Source organism: Rana temporaria, chromosome 4 (assembly GCF_905171775.1).
Source record: "Rana temporaria chromosome 4, aRanTem1.1, whole genome shotgun sequence".
NCBI lineage: Eukaryota > Metazoa > Chordata > Amphibia > Anura > Ranidae > Rana > Rana temporaria.
The window spans coordinates 104,300,923-104,327,577 of record NC_053492.1 but is presented as its reverse complement, the minus strand read 5'-3'; the positions used below and the strand labels follow the sequence as shown (position 1 = coordinate 104,327,577).

Here is a 26,655-nt window from a genome sequence, read left to right as displayed (position 1 = left end):
ATGTTGCTCGGAGGTGGGTAGGGGGCTGAGACAAGAAGTGACTCAGAAGGGGGGAGTTCCTGCACATATTCTTTGAGAAAATAAACCCTGAGTATATCAACCTCAATGCCTCCCAGCCGCCGATCAAGTGACATTTGAAAAGCAAATGGATGGCTCTTCAGAGGGTGACATGCAATGGCGGCCAGTAGTATTTTTTTTGAGGGGGTGGCAAACAGTGCAAACCGATCCGTCACTAACCCTGAGCAGCGATTCCCTCCGGGTGACGGGCTGTCGGCTTCCCCTGCGTCTCCTCCTCAGCATCACGGTGGTATTCTCGCCATGCGTCTCCTATCTTGGCCAATAGGGTAGCCTCTCCTTTTAGCCAATCGGGAAACGGCTTTTAGAACCAGCTTCCTAAATATTAATTTGCTATTGTCAGACAACTTGTTTTGCACCAGCAATGCACCAAGCACTGTTTCAGAGCTCTACAGGATTCAAAGCAACAATTTAATCAATACCATTTTAATGTTATTAATGTGTGTATTTATTTATTTATTGCAAATGTGGACTATGACTTTAACCAATTCATAGCTAAAAGTGCAAACGACACCCTGCATGCAGCCTAAATCGCTTGCTGGAAGCCAGTGCACCTGCGCTCGAATTTCAGTAGGTGGCGGCACTGTGCATCACCATTTAATTCTTCCAATTCTTTGTGACGTCCCTGTTACCAAGGCAACAGAGAAACCTCATTGCAGGTCAGAAACAGCTAATACGCATGCGTATCGTCTTTCAGCACAGCTTTCTGCACACGCGCAGTGTCTAGTCCCCTTAGGCAATAGTTTGTTAGCACGCATGCGCAGTGTTGTTTTAGTCACGAGCGTGCATATTATTGATAAACAAGCAGAGGTGTAGGAAACGTGTGCCCTCTTTATTGATGTCGCTGCACGGTTCCCGCAAAACCCCGGCTTGCCTACGCCTGATTACACGCGTGAACGGGAACAAACAGAGCCCACATTGTCATGCGTTTCTATGGGGACATAACTATCGACGCCCCGCCTCTGTTCATATTGCTATGGCGACCCCTTAATCCCGCCTCCCTCGAGTGCGAGGCTGCTAAGCCGGCCCCGCCTCCTCTCTCCCGCCCGTTTCCATGGCAATTAGATGAACCCCGCCCCCTGTAGGCCTCCCGGTCTGTCTCCGCCAGAGGGCGCCCGTTCTCCGGACAAGCGGCGGCGCCATTCCGGTGAGAGAGATACCGCCAGATGGCGGCTTAGGATTGCTGCTCCCTGCCAGGCGCGGCCCGGGGCTTATTATTCCTATTATTATTATTTGCTATTTACTGGACCCCCCCTATTCTGCACCCCCTACGGTATACGGCGGCGGGTGACTGGATATTATATATCCAGGCCGGGGGATTCGTCCCCCCCCCCCCTCATTTCTTTCCCGGCGGAGCCTTTGTGCCCCTTACCCGAGGACGGGCGCTACCGGGAGCCGTCCCCTGACCCCGGGCGGACTGCACGAGAAGGAGCGGAGGATTCGGGATGTTCAGCGGAGGTGAGGCGGCGGGATGGAATGGAGGCCGGAGCGCGGGAACCCGGAGGGGAGGGGGTAGGAGGAGGCAGAGCAGGCTTCCCGCCACCGGCTCATACCGGCACTCCTCCCCCCTCCTCCTCTCCCCGGGCCTGTGCCCACCACGGCAACATGGAGGACAGGGAGGGGGGAGGCGCCTGGACAGCATTGTGCTGGAGGGATGACGTGACTGGCTGCTCCTCATCACTCTTCCCTGCTAGATTGTCAGCTCTGCGGCTCAGGCGCTGCTGTCACTCCATACTTTGTGTGTATATCTTGTAGAATGTCAGCTCTGCTGCCCAGGCGCTGCTCTTACTCCATACTTTGTGTGTATATCTTGTATAATGTCAGCTCTCCGACCCAGGTGCTGCTGACACTCCATACTTTGTGTGTATATTTTATAGAATGTCAGCTCTGCGGCCCAAGCGCTGCTGACACTTCGTACTTTGTGTGTATATCTTGTAGAATGTCAGCTCTGTGGCCCAGGCGCTGCTGTCACTCCATACTTTGTGTGTATATCTTATAGAATGTCAGCTCTGCTGCCCAGGCGCTGCTGACACTCCATACTTTACAAGATATGCACGCAAAGTATGTCATGTCAGCAGCGCCTGGGCCGCAGAGCTGACATTCTACAAGATATACACACAGAATGTCAGCTCTGCGGCCCAGGCGCTGCTGACACTTCGTACTTTGTGTGTATATCTTCTAGAATGTCAGCTCTGAGGCCCAGGCGCTGCTGTCACTCCATACTTTACAAGATATACACACAGAATGTCAGCTCTGCTGCCCAGGCGCTGTTGACACTCCATACTTTGTGTGTACATCTTGTAGAATGTCAGCTCTGCGGCCCAGGTGCTGCTTGCACTCTATACTTTGTGTGTACATTTTTGTAGATTGTCAGCTCCGTGGTCTAGTCCATATACTGTCACTTTGTGTCCTTTGGATGGAACCCCCAGATCCAGAGAGCTGTCTGCTCCATGGTGGAGATCAGAGACCGCCGCTGTCAGGTCACTATGGCACCCATCAATAAAAAGAACAAGCGCCCAAAGATGGTAGAAAACTGGAGGCTTCAAAACTTTGTTTTTGGGCTGCTGAGATCAGGGAGGGTACACCTTTCTCTGGCAGCCTGTAGATTGTCAGCTCTATGGCCCAGGCACTGCTGTCACTGGGTACTTTGTGTCAGTCTTGTAGATTGTCAGCTCTGTGACCTAGTCCTCAGTGTCACTTTGTGTCGGAAGCCCCTGATCTGTGGTGGAGCTCTTTATGTCAGAGATCTGGTGCTCCCCCTGTCGGGTCACTATGACACCCCAAAAAAAGATGTCAAAAGCCCAAAGATGGTAGAAAACCGGAGGCTCCGAAGCTTCATTTTCGGGCTGTTGGGCTTCCAAGATCAGTCAATGTACACCTCCTTTTCTGGAAGCCTGTAGATTGTTTGTTTACTTTACAGTCACTCCATATTTTGTATATCTTGTAGATTGAAAGCTTTGTGGCCCAGACCTCGTACTGTCAATTTGACTTGGGAGGCAAGCCAAAAAAACAGAGCCGTCTGCTCCATGGTGGAGATCAGGGACCCCCGCTGTCAGGTCAATATGGTACCCCAAAAGAATAAAAGCCAATAGATAGTAGACAACTGGAGGCTCTGAAACTTCATTCTGGGACTGTGTTGGGCTTCCTAGATCAGGGAGTGTAGACCTGTTTCTCTGGTAGCCTATAGATTGTCAGCTCTGTGACACAATCCTCATCCTGTCACTGGTGTTAGTCCTGGTCCTTCAGAACTACCTATTGATTGAGGTTCATGGTGCAGCTCTTTGTCAGATCAGATATGCCTGCTGTCAGTTTACAATGGAAACCCAAAAAGTGTAGCCCAGAGATTAGTGTAAATCCAAGCTCCCAAATCTTAGTCCTGGTGCCAGCTCGGCCTTCCGAAAGCCTCCACGGACACTTCACCATGGCACCCCAAAAATCGGAAGCTGAACCCAATAGTTGGTGGAGAACTGGAGGTTTCCAAAACTTGTTTGGATTCCTGAAATTGCACAGACTCAAACTCCAAGAAAGATGTAGCTGGCAACTCCAGAATCCCATGGAAATCTTTATTTGCTACATCACAGCTGTGAACAAGGCTGTATGCCGAAATGCGTCCGCTATTTTTAATTTTGACCTTAATGTAGCAAATAAAGATTTTCATGGGATTATGGAGTTTCTGGCTACATCTTTTTTTGGAGTTAGGTTTTCAATGTCTGGAGGCCATTTGAGCCAGAGTATCCAGTGAAGGACCCTTAATCTACGAGGTGTGTTGCCTTTTGTGCGCACTCTTTGTGATTTGCTTTCCTAGTTAGAAATTGCACACTTCATTTTTTCCAGCCTGTAGATTGTCAGCTTTGTGGCACAGTCCTCCTCATCCTGTCACTGTTAGAAGTCCTGGTCCTTCAGAACTTACATTGATTGAGGTTCATGGCGGAGCTCTTTGTCACAGATCAGGGACACCCCCGCTGTCAGTTTACAATGGCAGCCGAAAAACTGGAGCCCAGATATTGGTGTAAATCCTAGCTCCCAAAACATAATCCTGGTAAAGGTCTCAGATGTCACTTCACCATGGCATCCCGAAAATAGGCAGGTGAACCCAATGTCTTCCGAAATGTACGTTTTGATTCCTGAATCAAATTGCACACTTCGTTATTTTTGAGCCTGTAGATTGTCTCTTGGCTCTGTGGCAGAGACCTCATGCTGTGTCCAATAGAATTGGAGGTTCTGAAAACCTATATTTGGACTCCAGATGCTTTCTGGCAGCATGTAGAGCTGTCCACTCTGTGGTGGAGCTCTATCGGAGATATCCCGCTTTGCAATGTTACCCCAAAAACAGGAGGCAGAACCCAATAGATGGCAGAGAACTGGAGGTCCCAAAACCCAAAGTTTGTATTCTTAATTCAAAGCTTGCACACTTCGTTCTTTTTCAGCCTGTAGATCAGGGATAAGCAATTAGCGGACCTCCAGCTGTTGCAGAACTACGAGTTCTATGAGGCATAGCAAGATTCTGACAGCCAAAGGTATGACACCCAGAGGCATGATGGGACTTGTAGTTTTGCAACAGCTGGAGGTCCGCTAATTGCATATCCCAGCTGTAGATTGTCAGCTCTGTGAGTTCTCGTCCTGTGTCTTTGGTAGAAGTCCTGGCTCGTTGGAACTATCCATTGCCTGTGCTTCGTGGTGTAGCTCCTTGTCAGTGTTTAGCTTTACAGAGACCTCCACTGCCACTTGACCATGGAACCCTGAAAATAGGAAGCAGAACCCAGTAGATGTCGGAGAACTGGAGATTCTGAAATCAAACTCATCAGTTTAAGTTTCAAAAAAACGTTATGCTCCTCTTATGCTGAGAATGCTAACTGTCACATTTGCTTGGTCTCTGATCCCAGCTGTCATACCATCAAATGGCCAGTGTCATAACTGATCACATGAGAAGGACCGTGGTAGTTGCAGATCAGAGGCCAAGATTGCAGCTTCCTTTGCTATAAAAGATAGAAAAGTTTTTAGTTCCGCTTTGTTTGAATTCCTGGCTCGAACATTGCACACCTCGTTCTTTAGCAGTCTGTAGATTGTTGGCTCTGGGGCATAGTCCTCATCCTGTATCTTTGGTTGGCTCTTTAGAACTATCCACTGTACTTGTGACGAAGCTTGTTTAGCTTTACAGAGACCTCTGCTGTCGCTTCACAATGGCATCCCAAAAGAAGGTACAAAACTGGAGGTTCCAAAACCTAAATTCCGAGGCCATGTTTGTCTTCCTGACTTGGGGATTGCACACTTTTTTCTGGCAGCCTATTGATTCTCAGCACTGTGCACAGTCCCCACGGTGTCACTTTGTGTTTTGGAGGGAAGCCCCAGATCCGTAGAGTTGTCTGCTTCGTGGTGGAGCTCTTTGTCAGAGATCATGAACACCCTATTGTCAGTTTACAATGGCACTCCAAAAAGGACTTTGCTGTCACTTCACCAGGGGATCCTGTAAAAAGGAAACGGAACCCAATAGATGGAGATCTGGTGGTTCCGAAACCTAAGTTTGCATTCCGGATTTAGAGATTGTACACTTGGCTCTTTTTCAGCCTGTAGAATTCTCATCCTGTGTCCTTGGTAGAAGTCCTGGCTCTTTAGAACTATCCATTGTGCTTCATGGCAGAGCTCCTTGTCAATGTTAACCTCTTGACCACCGCCCCATGTCTAAAAGATGTCCTGTTTTTAAAGATGAATATCTCGGTAACGGCAGCAGCTGCTGCCACAACCGAGATATCCATCTTTTCAGTGGGCGGTGGTGTACACGATAACGGCGGTCTCCGCCGCAAGATCGCCGTTATCGGTGGCGGGAGAGGGGCCCCCCTTTTTATTTCAGTGTAAAAAATTATAAAACCAAATATAAATAAGAAAACCCCAAAAAAAATTTTTAAAGCGCCCCCATCCCGACGAGCTCGCGCACAGAAGCGAACGCATACGCGAGTAGCACCGCATATGAAAACGGTGTTTAAACAACACAAGTGAGGTATCGCCGCGATCGTTAGAGCGAGAGAAATAATTCTAGCCCTAGACCTCCTCTGCAACTCAAAAAATGCAACCTGTAGAATTTTTTAAACATAGTCTATCGAGATTTTTAAGGGTAAGAGTTTGACACCATGCCACGAGCCGGCGCAATTTTTAAGCGTGACATGTTGGGTATCATTTTACTCGGCGTAACATTATCTTTCGCAATATATAAAAAAATTGGGAAAAATTTATTGTTGTCTTATTTTTTAATTAAATAAAGTGCGCTTGTAAGACCGCTGCGCAAATACGGTGTGACAAAAAGTATTGCAATGACTGCCATATTATTCTCTAGGGTGTTAGAAATATATATATATATATATAATGTTTGGGGGTTTTAAGTAATTTTCTAGCAAAAAAAACTGTTTTAATCTCGTAAACACCGAATCTGAAAAATTAGCCCGTAAAGAGGTTAAAGGAGTTGTGAAGGAATTTTTTTTTTTATTTTTTTTGCTGAAATGACTGTTTACAGGGTATAGAGACATAATGGTTGACTGATTCCTTTTAAAATTGATTAAAAATAGACAAAAATCAATCATATAATGTACCTCCTAGTTTCGTTTTTGCATGTTATCCTGCCTCTGTGCAATATAGAGCAGTGATGGTTTGGAAAATGAAACTAGAATCTCCCAGTACTGTGGTCATCAGGAAACAGACAACCAGGAAGTGTCCAGAACAGAGAAGAATTACGGCAACATCAGAGCAAAAACGAACAATTGGGACATGAAACCAGGACTGCAGTAAGGTAAAAAAAAAAATATTTTAGTGACCCTTAAAGCTTTGACCGCCTCTGCTGTCACTTCACCATGGCACCTTGAAAATAGGCAGCGGAACCTAATAGATGACACAGAACTGGAGGTTCTGAAACTTAAAGCAAAACTAAACCCATCAATTAAACAGTTTAAAAAAAAAAACAGTTTTGTTCTTGGCATGCCAGGGATGCTAACAGCCATATTTGCTTCTTCTCTGAACCAAACTGGCAAAAGGCTGGGGTCATAACTAATCACTTGTGCAGCACATGGCAGTTGCAGATCAAGCATTAGCCAAGATGGCAGCTTCCCTGTCTGAAAAGGATAGTTCCCTTTAAGTTTGGTTTCCTGGCTCGAAGATTGCACACCTTTTTGTAGCAGCTTGTAGGTTGTCAGCTCTTTGACATAGTCCTCATCCTGTGTCTTCAGTAGAAGTCCTGGCTCTTTAGAACTATCCTCTAACTGCACTTCATGGCAGAGCTCCTTGTCAATGTTTAGACCTCTACTGTCACTTCATGGCACCCCAAAAAGAGATAAAAGCCAAAAGATGGTACAAAACTGGAAGTTACAGCCCAGAATTAGGTTTTGTATTTGGCTTCCTGGCTCGGGGATTGCACACTTCTCTGGCAGCCCTTAGATTGTTAGCTTTGTGCACAGTCCTCATGCTATCACTTTGTGTTTTGGAGGAAAGCCCCAGATCCGTAGAATTGTCTGCTTCGTGGTGGAGCTCTTTGTCAGAGAACATGGATGCCTTTCTGTCAGTTTAAAATGGCACCCCAAAAACAGGAGGAAGAAGCCCTGAGACTGATGTAAATCCTAGCTCCCAAAACTAAGCCCTGGTATCAGCCCAGCCTTCTGGAGGCTTTTGCTGTCACTTTACCATAGCATCCCATAAATTGAATGCGGAACCCAGTAGATGGTGGAGAACTGGAGGTTCTGAAACTTTGGATTCCTGATTTAGAAAATCCTTTTTACCAATCTATAGTTTGTCAGCTCTGTTGCTTAATCCCTCATCCTTTTGTCTTTGGTAGACCCTAGTCTACCAAGCTACCTAGTTCTGAAGTCCTAGTTCTTTAGAACTGTCCACTGACTCCAATGCATGACAAAGCTCCTTGACAATGTGTTTTTTTTTTTTTTTTTTTTTTTTTTTTTTCATGGCGCCCCAAAAGTCAAAATATGGCAAACTAGAGGTCCCAAAACTCCTAATTCTTGGGCCATTTTTGGCTTCCTGGCTCTGGGATTGCACATCGTTCTCAGGCAGCATGTAGGTTGCCAGCTCTGTGGTACAGACCTTATCTTGCCTCTTTGTTTGTTTTTTTGTAGGGAAGCCCCATATTTGTAGAGCTGTCAACTGATTGTACTCCATGGTGGAGCTCTTGAGGTCAGTGTTTAGATTTGTATAGAAAAAAATGTGAGCTTCCAAAATATCAGTGGTACCAACTCCTGCCTTCCAGAGACCTCCAAAGTCAGCTTACCATAGCACCCTAAAAAGAGAGATTTTCTCTGAGCGACCTTCGAAAACGACTCAGCCTCGCCACGTATCCAAACAACCATTGGATCTATATCGTTCAACGTGCTTAAAATCTTTGCGCTCGTTGCATGTGGTATATGTATTAGAGGTGTTATGAGAGTCCTTGAGGTCACTTAACTTTATGGTTTTTAATGTGTTTGTATACAATGGTTTTAACTTTATCCAATTAAAAACGTATGTATTGCTAAATATGTGCGTGTGCTTACAAAGACTATATCTTTATTTCAATTTCTTTTAAAAAGAGAGGGAGTGGAAGCCTATGGAACTGGAGGTTTTGAAAACTGAAATCTGGGACTATATTTAGACGCTTTCTGGCAGCCTTTAACTTGGCAAATACATGCTTCCAAAACTTGTTGCAATCCTACCTATCGGAGACATCCTCTGTCGGTTTACCATAACACCCCAAAGGGAGTGTAAGTGAGGAGATGGCAGAGTACTAGAGGTTCTGAAACCTAATTCTGGGGCCATCTTTGGACTCCTGGCAGAGTGAAAACTGTCAGCTCTGGGGCAAAGTTCTCATGTTTTGTGATTTGAAGGGAAGCCCCAGATCTGTAGACCCAATCACTGATGCATTCCATGATGGTTGTCAGTGATCAGTCTTGCAGAAACTTCCACTGTCAGTTTACCAAAGCACCCCAAAAATAGGTAGTTGACGCCTATAAATTGGCATGGTGGGAACTTGAGGTTCTAAAATGCAATTCTTGTAATGTTTGGCATCCTTGCACGCCTTTTTCTCTGGTAGGTTGTCAACACTATGGCACAGTCCCCATCGTGTCACTGTGACTGGGCAAGAAGTCCCATGGCTTTGGACCTCAGCTACAGGTTATCATAGCACCACAAAAGAGGTAGTAGAAGCGATTTTTAGTTTAGGAATAAAACGCGTATCCTGCTACCAATCCAGGCCTTTCAGAGACCTCAGCTGTTTACTGTAGCCCCCTGAAAGGAGCAGGGCAAGAAACCAATGTTTGTCTTCTGGCTTCAGCAAATGTACAACTTTCTCTGGCAGTCTGTAGATTGTCAGCTCTTCGGCACAGTCCAAATCTTGTCACTTTTTGACTTGGAAGGAAGCTAAAAAATGGTAACAAAAGCCAATAGATTGGTGTAGGGTAAAATCTAAGCTTCTAAACTTAATCCTGGTACCCGTTCAGCCTTTCGGAGATCTCCGCTGTCAGATCACCCTAGCACCCTAAAAATAAAAATTGGCCAAAGCCAATAGATTGGTGTGGTGGACAACCTGATATGCTGATGCTTAGTTTTGGGACCATGTTTGGCCTGTGACTCAGATTGCCTAAATTATACTCTGGAAGTCTATAGATTGTCGGCTCTTTAGTACAGTTCTTATTCTGCCACTTTGTGGCTTAGGTGAAAGTCACAACTTTTTTGCACTATTCACTGACTGCTCCCTTTGCTTGAATTCATTATGGCAGTGTCCGTGTTTAGTTTTTCTGGGACCTGAGCTTTCATTTTTAACTTTGAATTGTAAAAAGAGATAACAGACCAGTGTGGTGGCTAACAACTTGATGCTTTGACTGAGACCACCACTGGCATGACAGCCTATAGATTGTCAGCTTGGCAGTTTACTATGCAGAATGTTTTGGTCATGGTTGCTTTTTATTATGGGCCCGAGTGTTATGGAACTTTAGAAGAAGGAAAGACTTGCAACAGAATAAATGACTCAAACTTTGAGGTGCACCTTTCAGAGTCCTTTATGAGTTGGGGTAACTGCTATGTACCAGAAGAGTAGGTCTCAGAATTGGGTTTTATTAATCGCATGCCATTTAATCTATTGGTCAACACTTTTTTCTTTTTTTGTGGCCCTTAAAATGTTGTTTACAGTAAAGCTGGCCTGTATGGTGCTCAAATTTCTTGCTGATTTCAAGCGCTACTCCATTGTTCGTTCAACTTTTGTCAAAGGAGGGTGTCATAAACTTATCAGCCCAACAGTGCCTGAATCCTGACAGATGGCGGTCTTGGCTGTCAGAAAACAATAGCCCAGCAGGGATTCCTCCATCTGCACTGTTGGGGTGGATGGATAAATCTGTCATTCTTTTGTTTAGACTGCAGGCTGAATTAAACTTCTTTACATATAGGGCAAACTGGAAATATTAGTAGCAGCTAGTCAGATTAAAGGATTTGTAAAGGAATTTTTTTTTTAAAATTTTAATAGCTTCCTTTACCTCAATGCAGTGCTGTTTTCCTGATAACCACCGTACTAGGAGCTTTATCTCTGTGGTCACTAATCAATGAGGTGTGATTACTGTGTGTCTAAAACCCCTCAGCACCAATCAGTTTTGTTTTCCAAACCATCACTGCCCTGTATTGGCTCTGTGGCTCTGTACAGCAGAGGCAGGAAACAACATGAAAAAACAAAACTAGAAACTACAGGTACATTTATATGATTGATTTTTATCTATTTTTTTTTTTTTTAATCTCTTTATATTTTTTCTTTTTTCCATACAAAAAATAAAATCATACACATACATTACATTCATATTTTACTTAAATTCCAATGACATTAACATTAACCTTCTTCTTCTATTTCTCCAAAACATTCATACAATATCCTTCCATCCAATACAATACATTCTTCTTCCTCCCTTCCCCCCTCCCCCCCTCTCCCAATGGTGTGATTATCTCCCCAGTTTCTCCCTTTATCCTGATGCTGTTATAGAGTTCTCTATCCAATTTGCCCATACTCTTCTATATTTCTCCCCATATCCTCTAATACAATATGTCTCTCTATATAATATCAGGTTGCTATTTACTAAGTTTTTCCACTGTACTATTGAAGGATTTTTATCTATTCGTTTTTAAAAGGAATCAGTTAACTATTATGTCTCTATACCCTGTAAACAGTCATTTCAGCAAAACAATTTTTTTTTTATTTACAACTCCTTTAATTTGACTGCAAGGTGAATTTTGGTTGCCATTGTTGCGCTTGTCTAATTGAATAAGCTTAGAATTCATTCTAAAATAGAATTAAGCTGTTACCCTGTAAAGCAATTTTTTAGGCAAATCTTTCTCAACCTTTTCATCATGGGGGGACCTTTTTTTTTTAAAATAACTTTCCAGTCTTGGGAAACACCTGTGTATTACTTTATCTACAGCTCCTAGTACATTAGTCTAGTGGTCAGTTAGAAGAATGCTTCTTACATTTGTGGTCAGTGGGTAAAATATCCATTTTAAAGGTAAACACTTTATTTGCATCAGTGTTTACTTATCTGGAAATCGTGGAAATTGCTGATTGCTCAAGGAGCACTAGCAACCTCTGGAGGAACCCTAGGGTAAAATGAAACCCTCTTGGGAAAGGCTGGTATAGACTGTTGGCCACAGGGAAAAGGCACTGCTCCTGGCGAGAAGTGAGACACCTCTGAGTCTGGACACAAATCCAGAATTTACAGCTCCTCGGTTGTCTGTTGGCTGGATGCAATTGTAATTCTTGTTTGCCATTGGTCTGGGTCCACTTGTTGGCTTTGCCTTTGTTGTGGCACTTTGAATCCTCAAGCTACCAATGACCCCCCAAAAGGGTTTTCAGATTCCAGTTTTTTCCCTTTCTAATACCTCTTTCTATTTTCATGCAAATGGAGGACATTTTCAGTGTGACCCGATGATTCTGAAGACAGCTGTCAAATTGTTCAATGTTGGCTTTATAACAGATGTTTTGGAGGGCACAGAAATCATGAGCTTGTGATTTTTGTTTTCTAGATCAGTCTGATGGTGACATGTTTGAGCAGCATTACAAATCTAGATCATTTCCTGATATACTGTACTTTTTTTTTTTTTTATGCTTTATCTTGCCATATCTCAATTGCGTCATCTGTATATGCATTAAACAAAATATGTAATTTTTGACATCACAATAAATATAACAAAAGAACAGGTTGTAGATTAAAACAATTAACGTGTGTGGTGAGAATTGGATAATGTGCTGAAGGGTCAGATGCTGAACATGTTGCACACTAAATATGGGTGTAAAAACATGTTTAGAGAGGTGAACTTGGTCTTTAAATATTTTTACTTTGAAGTTATTTGCTTGCTTCCACATCTGTGAGTGATTTAAGGGTTTGTTTGTTGTGTAACATGAAAAGAAATATGCTGTGTGTGATATATATATATATATATATATATATATATATATATATATATATATATATATATATATATATAAATTATATACACACACACACACACAATGTGTTCTGGCAGATGTGTTCATGGTTTTCAAAAAGGTTGAATTTTGGCTGACATTCGGGTACAGATTGTATCACTCAAACTTTTATGAAGACCATACACGCTTCAATTTTATGTGATTCAATCCAGGCAATTGTATTTGAAAAAAAATCGAATAGCCATGACTTGAATGGGTTTTCACCAAGTGATCAATCGGGGGATGGGGAATCCCGATCAGATTTCATTGTGCATGAGAGCAGTGTGTCTCTCCGCTGCTTCCCTCCTCATTGGGCAGATTGATGGAGCCATTTGGCGCCTGCTGATGTCAATCAAATGCTGTGACAGGGTGGGGCCCAGTTGGCATGGTCTGTGTCAATGTATGCAGACTGGGCAGCTTGGGAGTGAGCACCCACAGGTGAGAGTGGCTTTCCCTTGGAGCACTTGTCGAAGAGGAAGAGCCAGAAGTGCCGGCAGGTGGACCCCAGGAAAGGGGGATTGGGGCTGCTTTGTGCAAAACCATTGCACAGAGCAGGCAAGTATAACATGTTTGTTTTAATAAAATAAAAATTTGCTCTAAGGCCTTGCTTGCACTTGTGGTGGCAGGGCAGTGAAAATGTGATTTTCATCTGAATGGGGATGCAGTTGCAGGGCGCTGGTACAAGGTTTATGTGGGTAAAACCGGTACAGAGGAGGCAATATAGTGATAATTTTTTGGGTTATATTGTATTCTTTTGTGAAATAAAATCATGCACTGTGTTCTATTTGGCATTGTGACGGCTATATTGATGCTGAGCTTGCTGGTTTGTGCACTTGTTTATAATTTGGGTATGCGATGGAATGAGATGTTCTTAAAAGGCTCTACTGTGCCCCACAATAAATCGCTTGTAGGGCTTTTTGATTCCTCAAGTCCCTTCTTACCATAATGGTCATATTTAAAAATATCATGAAAAGTTTCATAGTGAAGAATAAATAAACAAACAACATCTAGTTCAACCTGTGTGCGTGTGTTTGTCAATATCATTTCCCATAATCCTGTATATTGTGTTCTCTACGATGCCCATCTAAGCTTTTTTAATTGACACTTCCCACTGACACCACTGATTGTGGAAGAGTGTTCCACATTCTTGCCACTCTAACCGTCAACACTCCCCTATACAATTTTTAAAGAGGAGCTCCAGTCTAAAAAAATAGTCAACAGGTACAAATACTGTAGCTGCTGACTTTTAATAGGACACTTGCCTTCGGGCACCAACGTAAGTAAGGGAAACCGGCTGATTTCCTAGTGCGCATTTGTGAGTAGTGCTGCGCTTTCTGAATGGTCCCACCGTCTGCTGGGACCTGTGTGTCCCAAAAGGCAGTTGGGGGGGGGGGGGGGCTAGTCTCATATCTAAAATGGGTTACCAACGTTATGAAAATGCTCATTTAGAATACAACTTCGGAAGTGATGTAATGTCATATTTTTTTTCTTTGTTCCGGGGCATGTGTGGTCTTGGTCTTTTTGGTTTTTATTTTCGTGTAAATACTATACTACTTGCCTAAAAATCGTTTGATTTGTTATCTTACAAAAAAAAATTGTTTCTCCCTTCAGATATTTTTGCATAAACTGTCATGATCGAGTCACGAAAGCTGTACTAAGGAATAGGCTATCGGGCAATCACTCAAATAAAAAATAAAAAAAAACATTCTTAGCAGTTAGTAAAAAAAAAAAAAAGTCCATAAATGCATGCAAAATAAAACTAGAAAATCAAAAGCGATTTCTGCTAACGCATCAATTGGTGCTTTTCACCACACTTTAACATAATCTATAATATCCTACACGTTGCAGCACAGTCCCATCGAATAATGTGATTCCTGCCTGGTACGGGAACGTAATGCGTACTGGATTTGGAGGCTTGCTGTGGATATGAGTAAACTTGGCTGTACTATTCACTATGACCGATGTTTGTTCATGCTGAGATACATAGATTTAAATGTAAGTGTTGATTTTAACACGTAATAAATTGTTAATATTCAGAGAATGTTATTCTGGTCCTATTCTGTTTTTGCATGTGATGGAATAGCTGATGTCATATATGTCCAAGGTGGGGCAACAAGTGTTATGACTCTGATCTGTACTGAGGCACATTGTACAAGCTGAGCGCAAACTGGGTGTTTGCATGTGTCAGAGTGAGAAAACGGGAAGGAAGAGAGAAATCACATTGTGGTGGAAATACAGCTTTATTGGTCATTGAAGGACCATTATATTGTTTGGAATTGAGGACTCTCACATTGTGCTGCATCTTGGAGGATGTTATAGGTGATAGATCACTCAGAATGCGTTGCGTTTTTTTTTTTTTTTCTTGTCAACGTGTGTACTAGGCATTAAGCTCCCTGAAACTGAATAGTTTCCTCTACTATTCCAATATAGGATCACCATTGAGGCCAATAATTAGCCAGTGTTGGCTCTCGGATAAGAGAACATTTTTGTACACAAAAAATGTCCGTTGTCTATAAATGCCAGTTTTCATTAGAAAAGCAATCTGGTAGCATAAGGCAAATAGGAAAGCCAGAACCAAAACTTTATCTATTGCCATGTACAGGATAGTCTTTCAAGCATATTGGAAACCTTTCTTTCTTGTGCTATTGTGGCTTCATGATGGAATGCCTGTGTATAGTGTTCATATTTTGTTTACGAATAGCCTGTTTGCTAATTTTATTATTATTTTTGTATTTTTGTTATTTATAGTTAATAGCTGCTAGCAATAATTGCTGTGTTTTCCCGATGAGGACAGCTACCAGCCCCCCAGCCCCACTGGGAGAAAATAACTCGGTGGGAGGGATTCCCCTGTCAACATTGTGTTTTGCATGAAAGAAATTTTCTGTCTATGGCTGGCCTTAGAGCTAACAACAATGCATTATAAAGCTTTGCTGGAATGTTAATTGAAAGTATTGTTTAGACAGATCCTAGCACTAAATAGTTGTTGGTAAATATAAATGAGTTTGTACCGTTAAGCAGCCCATAGATGAGTAATTTATAAAAAAAATACTCCTTTCCCCAAGCCACACGCTTGATATAGATGAAGGAATCCTCTCCACTAAGCTATTGTGTTCTGACAGCCGGGAGACTTCCTGGCTGTCAGCATACACTGATCAGTGCTGCCGGCTATAGCCGGTGATGCTGACTGTGTGGAGAAAACGACAGAAGTCTATTGTGTAGTAAACTGAATGGATTGTCCCATCCACACATTCAAGGTGGATGAGGAAATCCTCCCTGCTGCTGTGCTATTGCATTCCGACAGTTGGACTCCCCCGCTGTAATGCACTGATTAGCATTGCAGCCAATTTGTCTGCATGCACTTGTAGAATAAAATGTTAACAGCAGTCCTGTTTAGGAGGAGTTGATCCATCTATGGCCAGCTTTACGTTGTAATGTGTTCAACTAAAGTGTATACAAAGTTTTGTCCCCAGTATTATTGGTGATGCCTTGGGTTACCTTTCTGCGAAGTACCAGCATGTTACATGCTATATACAGTTTTTAGAAGTTATTGATCATTTTAGAGATTATTGACTAAAAACTGCTATGTGTGGTCTACTCTAAAGCTGTCTTATTGTGTGTGTGTGTGTGTGTGTGTGTGTGTGTGTGTGTGTGTGTTGTAGATAAAATCAAAACAACTTTTTTTTTGTTTTTTTAATTCTGGAGAGGTAAAAAAGTGTGTGTGTATGTGTGTGTATATATATGTGTGTGTGTATATATATATATATATATATATATATATATATATATATATATATATATATATATATATATATATATATATATATATATATTGTTAAAGTAAACCCAGTCTCTTTAGAAAGCCATATTGGTTTGCTTACTTCTTGTTTGACTGCAATTTCTGTTCTTCCATAGCAAGGTTTATTAAATTGTTCAGTGACTTTAGAAAGCCCTTAGGCTATACATACTTGTCCTTAATGGATGTGTTAAATGGGTGTGCTAATGTACTACCGCATACCGCTCTTCTCGCATATAATTACCAATGACGAATGAATGTTGTATTTGTTTACCTTCTTACTGTATGACCTGTACTGTATGTGCCGTGTCCACATTGTTCCTCATTACAGAAATAATGTCCGTTAGTTAAATATCCTTACAGATATGTTTGTGTCATGATCTCTGAAATAGTTTTATTTTTATGTTATGTTATTAAATTAGTGTCAGTACTTGTGTCTAGGGATGCTTACGTAATAATATGTGTTACCCTGGCATGATCAGTAATGAGTCGGACTGGATTTTTTTCTTTATTTTTTCCAAATCCCTTGTTTTTTTTGCTGAGTGCTCAGTGTTCTTCTCAGAATTGATTCCAGTTGTGTTAGGCCCCATGCACACGAGACGCTGGTAAACACGTGTTAAGAGGCATTTGGACAGCTTTTTCAACTGCCACTGAATATATTAAATGTTATCCTATGTGCCCATGCACACAGTCACGTTTTTCTGTGTTTTTTCGACAGTTGTGTTTATGTTCTTCTTTTTTTTTATTTTATTTTTTAGAAGCAAACAAATGGGTTTCAGACGCAAACGCCGCTAAACAGGCAGGTAACGTGGCAGTTGACGTGGCCAGTGGACAATCCAACTTGTGGCCAGTGGACAATCCACAACTTGTGGCAGGTGACGTGGCCAGTGGACAATTCACAACTTGTGACCTGGTGATCTGAACAGGTGACGTGGCAGGTGACATGGCAAGTGGACATTCCACAACTTGTGGCAGGTGACCTGGCTAGATGACATGGCCAGGTGACGTGGACAATCCACAACTTGTGGCAGGTGATGTGGCCAGGTGATGTGGATTGTCCACCGTCCACAACTTGTGGCAGGTGGCGTGGCCAGTGGACAATTCACAACTTGTGGCAGGTGACGTGGCCAGGTGACATGGCAGATGACGTGGGAAGTGGAAAATTCACAACTTGTGGCAGGTGATGTGGCAAGTGGACAATCCGCAGCTTGTGGCTCTCTCAGCTGCTTCTCACTCTGGTCTCACAAAATGGCTGAAATGGTTAAATACTGTTTTTTGAGCTTAGGGAGGGTCTTATGATGTTTCTTAACTAAACGCTTATAAGTGCAAACGTGGTAAAACGCTGCGAAATTCGGCAAAACGGGCGTTTTAAACGCCGTTTTTTGCATTTGAAAACGTGTGTTTAGATGAGTTTGCATCTGCGTCTCGTGTGCATGGGGCCTTAGATGGACTAGCTGGGTAGTCATATAATAAAGCCCAGTGCACACCATAAGAAAATCGGATGAAGGATTGTCAGGTTTTCCCTGATGTTTCAAAGCAGGTCAAAACCAAGGATGGTACTAATTGTGTGTGAGTTCTTGAACAACACAAGCTGTTTTTTTGGTTTGTTTCTGATCATGCGCAGTCTTTCATATCTGATTTTTCTTGTATGAAAACAGTACGCGTTAAACGAAAATCATCATACAGGAAATTGACGTTTTGCCCATTCAGAAATCGGATGTCGAAAAACGTGTACACGAAAATCTAATCTTGCCTCGTGGGTTTTTTTTATCCAGATTTTCTGAGCATATACCCCAGATTCATAAGATTCTTGGCTATAGAATGCCTGACAAATCCATTACCAGACCAATGAATGGTTTTGTTGCTCGAATCTCTTCCCCCCCCCCCCCCCCTTTCTGCATTTGTGAGTAAGGGGCTGGGCAGAGTACCATGACTCTCTACATATTAGTGGTCATGATAAGCATGTGTAAATATCCCCAGACTGCTCCATTCCTCCATGACACCCAGAGTAGCCACAAGACTCCACTACCGGGTATAATTCAGATGTATATGTTTGAAAAACGGATAAGCCCATAATAGTTTAAAGCCACATCTATTAAACCAATAAATGCACTACCATTTTAAAAATGGTATCGACTCTTTAATCCACATTCCGGCTGCCAGCCAGTAAACATGTCACTGTTTAAGGCCACAGCCTGTGCGTTTCATCAGAAGTGGACGGTTTAAAAAACAAAACAAAAAAAAAAAGCATAGACTTTCTGAGAATGTTAAAATGCACGCACGCACGCACACACACACACACACACACACACACACACACACACACCCCTCTTGTTCAGCCTGCAGGAGACCAAATGGATTTTTCCTAAATGGTATGGATGAAGGAATCTCCCCTGCCAGCTATTATATTCTGTTAGCCAGCCTCTGTGGGAACATCTGTTCAGCTGACCATTTTCCACCTGGCCCCTTTGACAAAAGTTGAGCTGGATGATACTGATGGGGGGGGGGGGGGGGGGCGGCTACTCATGGCTCCAGTTTTGCCTGATACTACAGGAATCAAACGAAATTTGAGCTATGCATCTCGGGGTTAAGGAGCAGTCACCCATATTGTTGCCTCTGATAAAACGGACCCCGTGATTTGCTAAGGAGCCTGTTCATTGGGCCATGGGAGAAATGTAGTGGAGATGGTCGGTTTCCATTTGTTGTAGTTTTTGTCAATAAACCTTGTATTTATATGGTTAATGGCAGGGCTGATCCTAGGGTCACAGGCGCCTGGGTGCAGAAATATTTCTGGCACCCCCACATGGGCGTGGTCATCTTACTAACTCCTCCCCGTTACAAATGTTTCTATGCAACTACTCAAACACAGAGATGCTCCCTTAAGAAGTCTTCACTATCCTGGGATCCTCCAATGATCTCTTAACAATAAACAAATTACAGGAAGAGAGGACACTAATGGGACCTGGAGGGGGGCCTCTCTGATGGACACAGAGAGGGCTTCTGTTACAGAGTCTGGCAGAAAGACCCCCCAGACATACTACATACATAGTACAGGAGACGGTCAGAGACTGCAGACATGGTACAGGAGACGGTCAGAGACTGCAGACATGGTACAGGAGACGGTCAGAGACTGCAGACATGGTACAGGAGACGGTCAGAGACTGCAGACATGGTACAGGAGACGGTCAGAGACTGCAGACATGGTACAGGAGACGGTCAGAGACTGCAGACATGGTACAGGAGACGGTCAGAGACTGCAGACATGGTACAGGAGACGGTCAGAGACTGCAGACATGGTACAGGAGACGGTCAGAGACTGCAGACATGGTACAGGAGATGGTCAGAGACTGCAGACATGGTACAGGAGATGGTCAGAGACTGCAGACATGGTACAGGAGATGGTCAGAGACTGCAGACATGGTACAGGAGATGGTCAGAGACTGCAGACATGGTACAGGAGATGGTCAGAGACTGCAGACATGGTACAGGAGATGGTCAGAGACTGCAGACATGGTACAGGAGATGGTCAGAGACTGCAGACATGGTACAGGAGATGGTCAGAGACTGCAGACATGGTACAAGAAATCAATACACCAAATGCAGCCCACCAATTGCAGCCACATCACCCCCATTGTTTTGTTAATATAATATGGTTTTATGCAGGAATTATAGAATGGCAGTCATGAAAACTTTAATATCCCATCACATATCTTCCATGAAAAGTACAAATGTGTATATCTCCAATGACATGTCTCCTGTGCCTGTCAGCCATTCTGGTATGCCCAGGGTAGTACTGCTTTAATATCAAGGCAGACGCTACCGTTCCGCGATGACAGTTGGTCCCCCCAAGTAGAGGTCGACCGATATGGGTTTTTCTCTGGCGGATGCCGATATTTATTTAGAAATCGGGGCGGCTGATATATGTTGGGCAGATTTTTTTTTTCTTCATCTCAGAAAATCTAGGGTGGAGAGGAGGTTTTTGTTTAGAGGGGAAAGGTGGAGTGCAGCCGATCGGTGTCCCATCATTGCCACCTAATTTTTTTTTTTTTTAACTACTAATGGCGGTCAGCGATTTTTTTTTTTTTTTTTTTTTCCGTGACTGCGGCATTATGGCAGAAACTTCGGACAATTTTGACACATTTTTGGGACCATTGTCATTTTCACAGCAAAAAATGCATTTAAATTGCATTGTTTATTGTGAAAATGACAGTTGCAGTGTGGGAGTGAACCACAGGGGGCACTGTAGGAGTTAGGGTTCACCTAGTGTGTGTTTACAACTGTAGGGGGGTGTGGCTGTAGGACTGACGTCATCGATCGAGTCTCCCTATAAAACGGATCACACGATCGATGCAGCCGCTGCAGTGAAGCACTGGGAAGGCGTGTTTACATACGGCTCTCCCCGTTCTTCAGCTCCGGGGAGCGATCGCGACGGAGCGGCTATAAATGAATAGCCGCGCCATCGTCCTGGAACGCTCCCCGCGGGAATCCGACCGCCGCATGTAGCGGGGGGGGGGGGGTCCCGATCGGACCCGCGGAAAGGCAAGGACGTACCTGTACGCCCATATGCCTGTACGTGCCATTCTGTGGACGTACATATACATGCGGTGGTCGGCAAGTGGTTAAAGAAATCGGCATCGGTCGATTATTATATATAAAAAAAAAGGCTGATTGTTTGTGATCGGAGGCAGGGGTGTGGTAGGTTTTAAATCCCCTGCCCACCGTCTATTTTAAACAGCTGTGATCATGGCCGCTGCCTAATGACTCCCCCCCCCCCCCCCCCCCCCAGTGGCACTGCATACTAGCTCATTATGAAATACAGTAAAACCTTGGTTAAAAGCATTTTGCATGACCAGCACAATTTTTATTTTTTATTATAAATGTTCACTTGATTATACAAGTGATGTCTTGATATACAGTTGGCATCCTGTCACAAGTGAGTATAAAATAGAAGAGAGGCACCTCCAAGTGTAGCAATATGGTTACGTTTAATGAAGGTTCAACATTTTAGCAACGTATTGCTACACTTACAGGCATCTCTTTTATATTCTGTAATTCCTGCTTGATTTTGCATCTAATCCCCTTGTGGAGGCTTCCATTTATGGGTGGACATTTTATGGTTACACAAACCTATCACGTTGCTATGATTTTTTTTATATGGACTATAAACTGAAGGACTTATAAATAAATGGTTGTGGAACGAATCATTTGCGTTATTATTTCTTATGAGGACATTTGCTTTGATACACAAGTGCTTTGGATTACAAGCATGTTTCTGGAATGAATTATGCTCACAATCCAAGGTTTTACTGTACTTGCCTTATAACGAGGTGTCAGCGGGTGATCTTGGTCCACACTAAGGGAGCTGGCACTTTTCCCTCGGCATGTCTGTCGGGCCTCACGGCTCTGGCGCTGTGAGTGGCCAGAGCCGCGATGTCATCGCTCCCGCGCATGCGCACAGGAGACTTCTTTCTGGCAAGGTCTGGCACTCCCTTGTGAAGACTGAGAAGAATAAATTCAATACCTTCGCCATCTCCCCATCCTTTGAAACCAGATTTCCTTCCTCATTCTTTATGGGGCCAATATGGTCTGTCCTCTTTTTTACTATATAAACTGATACATTTCTTGCTTTATTTTGCCCTTTTCCACTATGTATCTTTCGTGTTCTATCTTTACTGCCTTTTGTTAGCTCTTTTAAATTTATTTCCCAATGGGATGCACTGGCTAATGACTTTTATTTAGTATATGCTCTTAGGCCCCATACACACGATAGAATCCATCCGCAGATAAATCCCAGCAAATGGGTTTCTGCGGATAGATCCTATGGTGTGTACACGCCAGCGGATCTGTTTCCGCGGAGAAATCTCCTCTGGGATGGATTCCAGCAGATCGGATATTTGCTGACATGCACAACAAATCCATCTGCTGGAATCCATCCCAACGGATGGATCCGCTCGTCTGTACAGACTTACCGGATCCATCCGTCCAAAGGGATTCCCCGCACGCGTCGTAATGATTTGACGCATGCGTGGAATTCCTTATATGACAGCGTCGCGCCCGTCGCCGCGTCATAATAGCGGCGACGGCGCGACACGTCATCGCCAGAGGATTTCAGCGCGGATTTCAATGCGATGGTGTGTACACGCCATCGCATAGAAATCTTCTGAAATCCTCGAGAGGATTTATCCGCGGATACGGTCCGCTGGACCGTATCTGCGGATAAATCCTCTCGTGTGTGTATGGGGCCTAAAACCAAACCCATCTCTTCTGCGTGTTCTCTGTTCCTGAGATTCTATCCCAAGGTATATCTTCTAGCACGGTTCGTAGTTTAGGGAAGTAGGCTCTTTTGAAATGCAGTGTCTTTGTATTCCCCCTTATGTTTCCTATTTGTGATTTTATACAAAAGGTAATTGACCTGATTGCTGTTTCCTAAATGGCCCCTTATTTCCACTTCCGTGATCAAGTCTGTATTGTTGGTAATCAGTAGGTCTATTAACTTTTTTTAGTTGGTGCGTCTACTATCTCACCCATGAAATTGTCCTGCAAGACATTTAGGAACTGGCGAGCCTTAGACAAATGATTCCTTCCGCGCAGTATATCTTTGCACAAAATAATAGCCAAAATGTAAAGCTAAAATTAAACTGATTTGATTCCCATATCCAAAGAGAAGGCATGGCAAATTATATTTGATACCCTAAAATACAAGGGGACAATATTCCATGGATACTGATCCCCCCTCCTTTTTTTTAAAGAAGTAACCTTCCTCTGCTGACACTTGCCTATAGGTAAGCCTATAATAAGGCTTGCCTATAGGTAGTTTAAATATCTCCTAAACTTGTACAGCTTTGGAGATATTTACATTACATGCAGCCAGTGACCTCACTGGCGCATGCACTCTGAAGTAACTGCCACCAATGCTGTTCTTTCCGTCGGGGAGAGTATTTGATCCCCCTGCTGATTTTGTATGTTTGCCCACTAACAAATGATCAGTCTATAATTTTAATGGTAGGTTTATTTTAAGAGAATAACAGCAAAAAAAATGCATTTCAAAAAAGTTATAAATTGATTTGCATTTTAATGAGTAAAATACATTTTACTCCTTCCCAAAACATAACTTGGTACTTGGTGGCAAAACCCTTGTTGGCAATCAGAGGTCAGACGTTTCTTGTAGTTGGCCACCAGGTTTGCACACATCTCAGGGGGGATTTTGTCCCACTCCACTTTGCAGATCCTCTCCAAGTCCTTAAGGTTTCTAGGCTGACGTTTAGTAACTCGGACCTTCAGCTCCCTCCACATTTTTTCTATGGGTTTAAGCCCTGGTTCACATTGGTATGATTTGACATGTCAAATCGGCAGCATTTGCCAGCAGTGGCCCCGTCCTAATCGGTGTGATGCTGCATCTGCGGCGCTGCATCGATTTCAAAAAGTAGTTTCTGTACTACTTTTTGCGATTTTTGAGCTGCACAGATTCCTCTGAAATTGCGGCCGAAATCGTGACTGACAAGTGGGAGTGAAATCGTGCGCGTTCTACTGAACTCGCACGGCTTCATTCTCGCAGCCCAGTATGAACCTGGGCTTCAGGATATTTATAGGTTTGGTTTAAAAAAGTCATACTTGCCACCTCGGTGCAATTGGTTTTGCACAGTGTGACCCCAATTCTCCTCTTCTGGTGTCCCTCGGCTGCGCTCCTGGCTCCTCCTCTTCTTGGGGGGGCCCCATTGTAGAGCCGCTCTCCCTTTTGGCACTTGTGTCGTCGTGCTCCCAAGTCCTGCTGCTGTGTTTGACACAGACAGCAGGTTTCTGCCCCACCCCTTGGCTCCCATGTCATTGGATTTCATTTGGAAAAATATAAAGCCGCGCCAAACACTTTGCACCAATAGGTTAGTGCAAAATAATTTTTAGGGCTAGGCCCAAAAGAAATGTAATGTCTTAACACTCCAAAAATATTCAAATGATTAGATGTTGTAAAAACACTGTTCATAAGATGCAGATGGAGACTCCATAGGCTGGTATGTTGGAAAAAATGGTTGAACAAAACGCCAAATCACCAGGTGACATGCATACAGTTGGTGTCAGCCCTCCACCGCAAACACAAGCAGCTTACCAGATGGCAAGCTCTCCACAAAGTTGGCTATAGCCCAGCCACGGCCTTTGTATCCCCGGACTACTGGTTGGAACACTCGTCTCACACACAGCTGAGCTCACTCCAGGACCCGAGATTTAAACTCTTAAACTGGTACTGCAATTCAGCCACGGATATGGCTCACCAACGGACCCAGGACGGCCAATGTACTCCCAATACAGGAAATTGCTAGCAAAATCTCTTCTTCCTAGAGCCCATCAGCCATGTCACGCTCACGTCCTGCTCACTTTTTCCAATATATCTACAGAAAGTCAATTGCTGAAATTGTGGCACAACTGTTGTTGCCATAAACTGCCTGATGGATTTTTTGTAGGAGTTTACAGCAAAATGAGCATTGTCAATTGACACTGCTATTTATTCTAAAACTATGTGAGGCCTTTCACAGCCACAGTGAGAGAAGGGAGACTTCTGATACCAGATATAACCCAAATGTTTCACAGCTTGTCCTTTCTAGCATGCTTTTGCAGGGATCTGTAAAGCCATTCTCTAGCTATGCAGCTGCAGGTTTGAAATTTTCAAATTAGAGACAGGAACAACAAGCGCCCAGAGGCGATTTAGTTCGAATGTGCCACGCTATATACGTTTTCATTCATTCATATCCGTGGCTGAATTGCAGTACCAGTTTAAGAGTTTAAATCTCGGGTCCTGGAGTGAGCTCAGCTGTGTGTGTGACGAGTGTTCCAACCAGTAGTCCGGGGATACAAAGGCCGTGGCTGGGCTATAGCCAACTGTGTGGAGAGCATGCCATCTGGTAAGCTGCTTGTGTTTGCGGTGGAGGGCTGACACCAACTGTATGCATGTCACCTGGTGATTTGGCGTTTTGTTCAACCATTTTTTCCAAAATACCAGCCTATGGAGTCTCCATCTGCATCTTATGAACAGTGTTTTTACAACATCTAATCATTTGAATATTTTTGGAGTGTTAAGACATTACATTTCTTTTGGGCCTAGCCTAGCTTTCCGTTGGATTTCATTGACAGCAGCAGGAGCCAATGGCTGGAGCTGGTGTGCTCGTCACGTCTCTGGAAAGACCGGGCACAATTTAAGTAAAAAGGGAGGCTGCTGCATGACAGGAGGTTCTCGCCCAAGATTTGACTGTACATGGCCCTGCCCTATCGTCCCTTTGATGCAGTGAAGTTGTCCTGTCCTCTTGACAAAAAAACACCCCCAAAGCATAAAGTTTCCACCTCCATGTTTGGCGGTGGCGATGGTGTTCTTGGGGTCATGGGCAGCATTTCTCCTCCTCCAAACACGTTCAGTTGATGCCAAAGAGCTTGATTTTGGACTCATCTGACCACAACACTATCGCACAGTTCTCTGAATTGTTCGGATCTTTATTAGAAAATTTCAGACGGGCCTATACATGTGCTTTCTTGAGCAGGGGGAACTTGCGGGCACTGCAGAATTTCAGTCCTTCACGATGTAGTGTTATATCAGTTGTTTTCTTGGTGACTTAGGTCCCAGCTGGCTTGGGATCATTGACAATATTCTCCTGTGTAGTTCTGAAATGATTCCTCACCGTTCTCATGATAATTGAAACTCCACGTGGTGAGTTCGTGCATGAAGCCCCAGACTGAGGGAGATTGACCGTTATTTTGTTTCTTCCATTTGCGAAATAATCGCACCAACTGTTACCCTCTAACCAAGCTGCTTGCCAATGGTCTTGTAGGTCTACAATCTTGTCCCTGACATCCTTGGACAGTTTGGTCTTGGCCATGGTACAGAGATTGGAATCTGATTGCTTCTGTAGACACTGGACAAGTGTCTTTTATACAGGTAACAAACCCACCTCCCCAGTCAAGTTTTCCAAATCATGCTTCGTACCTCTTTTCCATACATCTGTTTTTAAGAGCTAGTCTACCTTTTTGTGTTGTGCCGGTGTAATATAATATCACAAAATATATAGCCTATTGTAATTCTGTTGCTGCTGTGTCAACCTAAACTTTGGTTTATGAAGTGAAGGCTAGCATTGCTTTTAACACAAAACCAATTATTTGACCTCTTGAGATTTTCCAGACAACTACTTTGTGGCTGCAGCAGCCAGGCAGGACTTACGTTTTCATGTTTGTTCTACAATAAAATCAGTGCAGCTGGTTATTTGAACTACATTTTTATATGCTCATACAGCGCTCTTCACTTTTGTGATTTATTTTTCATGAATTGTTTATAAAATCAATATCGGTCGGC

General features: G+C 43.4%; 1 protein-coding gene across 3 annotated transcripts in view; it reads left to right on the top strand.

The window, feature by feature from the left end:
• The first annotated feature begins 1,198 nt into the window (after positions 1–1,198).
• Positions 1,199–26,655, top strand: part of STAG1 (stromal antigen 1) — a 222,300-nt gene continuing 196,843 nt past the window's right edge. For 2 of the 3 annotated variants that reach the window (XM_040348710.1, XM_040348712.1), the window contains exon 1: positions 1,201–1,533. The gene's annotated coding sequence lies outside the window, so the exon portion shown is untranslated. Of the gene's footprint in view, positions 1,534–26,655 lie in introns of all 3 variants that reach the window. The other variant, XM_040348711.1, reaches the window with a different exon arrangement.